Source organism: Marmota monax, unplaced genomic scaffold (assembly GCF_021218885.2).
Source record: "Marmota monax isolate L192 unplaced genomic scaffold, Marmota_monax_Labrador192_F-V1.1 WCK01_AAM20220418_F8-fsc00212, whole genome shotgun sequence".
NCBI classification, from domain to species: Eukaryota; Metazoa; Chordata; class Mammalia; order Rodentia; family Sciuridae; genus Marmota; species Marmota monax.
In genome coordinates, this window is record NW_026692413.1 from 2,814,583 (window position 1) to 2,821,799 (window position 7,217).

The following is a 7,217-nucleotide window of genomic DNA, read 5'->3' on the forward strand; positions in this document are numbered from 1 at the left end:
GCTCCGTGGTCTGAAAGGGTGGGGAAACAGCCCAATGAGCATCACCGCAGAGGAGCCAATCAGTTGGCAGCTAGAAGTTTGCTGGGGCCACTGTGAGCCAATCATCAGCTGGCAGCTGGAAGTTTGCTGGGGCCCCTTCGGCTATGGCTCTCAACAATTGTGTTCATTTAATATATCACATTGATTGATTTGCATGTGCTAAATAATACTTTTATACCTGGGAAGAATTTCACTTTATCATGGTAAATAATCTTTCTAATGTGCTGTTGTATTTGATTTGCTAGTATTTTACTGAGGAATTTTTCATCTATTTGGATAATAATCTTTGTTTATAATTTTTTTCTTTGTTGTGTCCCTATCTTTTTTTGGAATTAGAGCAATGCTGGTCTTATAGTATGTATTTGTAAGAAGTCCTTATTGATCATATTTTTTGGAATAAATTAAATGGCTTAGTAATGTAACCTCCCAATCCCCACTTTTTAAAAAATATTTTTTTCAGTTGTATATGGACAGAATACCTTTATTTCTCTTTTTAAAATTTTATAACTTTGTTATATATGTCAGCAGAATGTATTACAATTCTTATTACACATACAGAGCACAATTTTTCATATCTCTGGTTCTACACAAAGTAGTCTCACACCATTCTTGTCTTCATACAAGTACTTATGGTAATGATGACCATCTTTTGTATCCCCATTTCCCCTTCTTTCCCCTCCCTCACCTTTTCCCCTTTGCCCTATCTAGAGTTTAATTAATCCTCCCATGCTTCCCTCCCCACATTATGAATCGGAATTTTTAAATAAGAGAAAAAATTCAGCATTTTTTTGGATTGGCTATTTCACTTAACATTATATTCTCCAACTCATCCATTTACCTGCAAATTCCATGAGTTTATTCTCTTTTAATGCTGAATAATATTCCATTGTGTATATATACCCACGTTTTCTTTATCCATTAAGCTACTGAATGGCATCTAGGTTGGTTCCACAGTTTAGCACTGTAAATTGTATTCTAAAAACATTGATGTGGCTGTGTCCCTGTAGTATGCTGTTTTAAAGTCTTTTGGATATAGACTGAGTAGTAGGATAGCTGGGTCAAATGGTGGTTCATTTTGTTGCATATGGATTTCCAGTTTTCCCATCAACATTTGTTGAATAGGTTATCTTTTCTTCAATTTTTGTTTTTGGTGCCTAGTCTAATATAAGACAACTGCAATTATGTGGGTTGAAGCAGGTAGCATCACTATACCTGAACTTATACTACAGAGCAATAGTAACAAAATCAACATGGCATTGACACAAAAATATACTTATAGACCAATGGTACAGAATATTTATTATTATGTGGTGCTGAAGATTGAACATAGGGCTTCACACATCCTAGGTGGGAACTCTACTACTGTACCACAGCCCAGGCCCCCTAACCCTAACTTTTGTTGCCTACTTCTACAAATCCTCAGTGTTTCTGTCAGTCCCTTGAAGATAGATCTTTGGTAATGTTACCCCTTAAACTACTTTTCTTGGCATAGCCTTGAGATTAAAGCTCATTTCTTGCCCTTCACCACTACTCATTTTTTTAGCATATTGGTATTGGTTGGCAAGCCTGAACTTTTGGCACCACAGACACCAAGATCAAAGATGCCAGTGTTCTCTAGGATACAATTTAACTCAGTTGTCAGTTTTCTGCATGAATGATCTGCTGAAAGTGGGATGTTAAAGTGTTTAAATATTATTGTATTGGAGCCAATTTCCGTCTTTAGGCCTACCAATATTTGTAAAATGTATTCAGTTGCTTTGATTTTGCATACACTTGTATTTAGAATTTATTATTTCTTCTCACTGTACTGACCTTTTATCATTATATAATTGTTGTGGGGCAGGTCATTCAGAAAACATACCAAGTCACAGTTTTGTCAAAATTAAAGTGTCTTTATTTAGCAGGAAAGCCAGTGACTGTTCCCCAGAGGACCCATAATTGTCTCTGCAAGGAACAGCCCCAAGCCTGAACATTTTAGGATATTTAAAGGCAAAAACCACATCTGGGTTGATGTAGCTGCCAGCAAGTAGGCACAGAAGCTGAACTGGGCATAAAAACACAAGGGAGGAATGTGCCCCTCAAAATCCAGGATACTAAAATAACAGAACCCATGGACAGCAAAGTTGATGAAATGTCAGAGAAGGAGTTCAGAAGGTTCATAATTAAAATGATCTGTGAGTTTAAGGATGACCTAAATGAGCAATTACAGGCAAAAATTGACTACTGCAACAAAGAGATAAGAGAGCAAATACAGGTAGCAAAAGATTACTTCAAGAAAGAGATTGAGACTCTGAAAAAAAGTCAGAAATCCTTGAAATGAAGGATATAATAAATCAAATAAAAAACTAAATAGAAAGCATAACCAGTAGACTAGATCACTTAGAAGAAAGGTAATAAAGATAAAGTATACAATCTGAAAAATAAAATTGATCACACAGTGAGGATACTAAGAAACCATGAACAGAATAGCCAAGAATTATGGGGCAGAATCAAAAGACTGAATATAAGAGTTATTGGGATAGAGGAAGGCACTATTTCAAACCAAAGGAATGCACAATCTCTTCAATGAGATAATATCAGCAAATTTCCCAAGCATAAAGAATGAATTGCAAAACCAAATACAAGAGGCTTACAGGACACCAAGTGTACAAAATTACAACAGATCTAGACCAAGGCATATTATAATGAAAATGCCTAGCATACAGAATGAGTATAAAATCTTAAAAGCTGCAAGAGAGAAGAATCAGATCACATAAGGGGGAGACCAATTCGTATCTCAGCAGATTTTTCAACCCCAGACCCTCAAAGATAGATCATGAAACAACCTATAAGAAGCTCTGAAAGAAAATGGATGCCAGCCAATAATCTGATATCCAGCAAAACTAAGCTTTATATTTGATGATGAAACAAAAACTTCCCATGATAAATAAAAGTTAAAAGAATTTACAACTAGAAAGCCTGCACTACCAAGCATCCTCAGCAAAATATTCCACAAAGAGGAAATGAAAACCTGATGAAAATCAGGAGAGGGAGGTATTACACTAAAGGAAAATCTAATTAGACAAGAAACCAAGTCACATTAAATACCAAAAATAAACCAAAAAGCCTGGGAATAAAAATAATAATAACCTGTCTCAATAATAACCCTGATTGTTAATGGCCTAAACTCACAAGTCAAGAGACATAAATTACCAAAATGGATCAAAAAAAAAAAAAGACCCACCAATATGCTGCCTCTAAGAGACTCACCTCATAGGAAAAGACATCTACAGACTGAAGGTGAAGGGTTGGGAAAAATCACACCACTCACTGGACTGCAGAAGCAAGCAGCAGTTTCCATCCTTATATCAAGTAAAGTAGACTTCAAACTAAAGTCAATCAAAAATTATAAAGAAGGACACTGCATACTGTTCAAGGGAACCATATGCTAACAAGACTTAACAATTATAAATATATATGCCCCAAACAATGGACCATCTATGTTCATCAAACAAATTCTTCTCAAATTCAAGAGTCAAATAGACCACAATGTAATAATTTTTGGGTAATAACACACATGTTTCATCACTAGATAGATATTCCAGACAATAGCTGAACAAAGAAACTATAGAACTCAATAACACAATCAGTAACTTAGACTTAACTGACATATATAGAATATTCCAACCTTCAATGAGAGAATACACTTTCTTCTCAGCAGCACATGAATTCTTCTCTAGAATAGACCATATCCTATGCCACAAAAAAACTCTTAGCAAATATAGAAAAGTAGAAATACTACCCTACATTCTATCAGATCATAATAAAATGAAATTTTAAATCAATGATAAAATAAGAAATAAAATCCATACTCCAATACCTGGAGACTAAATAATATGCTACTGAATGAACAATGGGTTGGCAAAAGATACCAAGGAGGAGATTAAAATATTTTATAGGTGAATGAGAACACAGATATAACATCGAAATCTCTGGGACACTATGAAAGCATTTCCAAGAGGAAAACTCATTGCATGGAGTTCATTCCTTAAAAGAAGAAATGTCAACAAATAAATGACTTTACATTACATTTCAAAGCCCTAGAAAAAGAAGAACAAGTCAACATCAAAAGCAGTAGAAGACAGGAAATAATTAAAATCAGAGGTGAAATCAATGAAATGGAGATAAAAGAAACAATTGAAGAAATTGATAGAACAAAAAGTTGGTTCTTTGAAAAAATACATAAAATTGACTGATCCTTAGCCATGCTAATGAAGAGAAGGAGAGAGAAAACTCAAATTACTAACATACATGGTGAAAAGGAAATATGACAGACACTACATAAATACAGAAGATAATTAGAAATTATTTTGAAAACTTGTACTCCAATAAAGTAGAAAATATCGAAGGCATTGATTCCTAGAGTCATATAATTTGCCCAAATTGAATCAGGGTTAGGGTTAGGGTTATACACAATTTAAACAGATCAATCAAGTGATGTAATAGAAGACACCATCAAAAGTCTACCAACCAAGAAAAGCCCAGGACCAGATGGAGACATAGCCAAGTTCTACAAGACCTTTAAAAAAGAGCTAATACCAATACTCTTCAATTTATTTCAGGAGATAGAAAGAGGAAGCACTTCCAAACTCATTCTATGAGGCCAATATCACCCTGATTCCAAATCCAGAAAAAGACACATCAAAAAAGGAAGACTTCAGACCAATATCTCTAATGAACATACATGCAAAAATTCTAAAAGTTCTGGCAAATAGAATACAAAACATATTAAAAATATCATGCTCCATGATCAAGTATCCCAGGGATGCAAGGTTGGTTCAATAAATGTAATTCATTACATCAATAGACTTAAAGATAATAATCATATGATCATCTCAATAGATGCAGAAAAAAACATTGACCAAATACAGCACCCCTTCATGTTCAAAACACTAGAAAAACTGGAAATTACAGGAATATACCTCAACATCTTAAAAACTTTCTATGCTAAACCCCAGGCCAACATCATTCTAAATGGAGAAAAATTGAGGGCATTCCCTCTAAAACCTGGAATGAGACAGGGATGCCCCCTTTCACTAATTTTATTTAACATAGTTCTTGAAACACTGGCCAGAGCAATTAGACAGAAATTAAAGGGATACACATAGGAAAAGGAGAAGTCAAATTGGCACTATTTCATAATGACATGATTCTATACCTAGAAAACCCTAAAAGTTCCAACCAGAAATTTTCTATAACTAGTAAATGAATTCAGCAAAGTAGCAGGATATAAAACCAACACCCATAAATCAAAGGCATTTCTGTATATCAGTGACAAATCCTCAGAAAGGGAAATGAGGAAAACTACCCCATTTTCAATCACCTCAAAAAAAATCAAAAACAAAAACAAAAACCAAAACAGAAACACAAAAGAAAAAAAAAAAAACACCTTGGGAATCAACTTAATGAAAGAGGTGAAAGATCTACATAATGAAAATTACAGAACCCTAAAGAAAGAAGTCAAAGAAGACCTTAGAATATGGAAAGATCTACCTTGCTCCTGGATAGGCAGAATTAATATTATCTAAATGACTGTACTTCCAAAAGCACTATACAGATTTAATGCAATTTGTATCAAAATCCCAATGTCATTTCTCATAGAAAAATAAAAGCAATCATGAAATTCATCTGGAAAAATAAAAGACCCAGAATAGCTAAATAAATCCTTAGTGGGAAGAATGAAGTGGGTGGCATCACTATACCAGACCTTAAACTATACTACAAAGCAACAGTAACAAAAACAGCAGGTATTGGCACCAAAACAGACTGATAGACCAGTGGTACAGAATAGAGGACAAAGAGACTAACCCATAAAATTACAATTATCTTATATTAGACAAAGGTGCCAAAAACATTCATTGAAGAAAAGATAGCCTCTTCACAAATGGTGCTGTGAAAACTGGAAATCCATATGCCACAAAATGAAATTAAACCCCTATCTCTCACCATGCACAAAACTCAACTCAAAGTGGATTAAGGACTTAGGAATAAATCCAGAGACTCTGAATCTAATAGACGAAAAAACAGGCCCTCATCTCCATCATGTGGGTTTAGGCCCCAACTTCCTTAATAAGACTCCTTTGGCAATCAAGAATCAATAAATGGGATGGACTCAAAAAAGTTTCTTCTCAGGAAAAGAAACAATCTGTGAGGTGAATAGAGAGCCTACATCTTTGGAGCAAATTTTTACCCCTCACAATCAGATAGTATACTAATCTCTAGGGTATATAAAGAACTCAAGAAGTTTTATATAAATGAAAACAACAAACAAATAACCCAATCAATAAATGGGTCAAGGACCTGAACAGACACTTCTCAGAAGAGGATATACAATCAATCAACAAATACATGAAAAAATGCTCATCATCTCTAGCAAGCAGAGAAATTTAAATTAAACTTCTCTAAGATACCATCTAACTCCAGTCAGAATGGCAGCCATTATGAAGTCAAACAACAACAAGTGTTGGCAAGGATGTGGGGAAAAAGTATACTCATACATTGCTGGTGGGACTGCAAATTGGTACAGCCAGTATGGAAAGCAGTATGGAGATTTCTTGGAAAATTGGGAATGGAACCAACATTTGACCCAGCTATCCCTCTCCTCTTCCTGTACCCAAAGGACTTAAAAACACCATACTACAGGACAACAGCCACATCAATGTTTTATGGCAGCAAATTTACAATATCTAAACTGTGGAAACAACTTAGATGCCCTTCAATATATGAATGGATAAAAATAATGATATATATATATATATATATATATATATATATATATATATATATATATACACACACACACACACACACACACACACAATGGAATATTACTCATCAATACAAGAGAATAAAATCATGACATTTTCAGGTAAAAAGATGAAGTTAGAGAAGATAATGCTAGGTGAAGTTAGCCAATCCCCCACAAAACAAATGCTGAATATTTCTCTGATATAAGGAGGCTGATTCATAGTGGGTTAGGGAGAGGGGGAATGGGAGGAATAGACTAACTCTAGATAGGGTGGAGGGTTTGGAGGGTAAGGGAGGGGGCATGTGTTTAGAAATGATGGTGGAATGTGATGGTCATTATTAACCAAAGTACATGTATGAAGTCAAAAATTGGTGTGAATATACTTTGTATA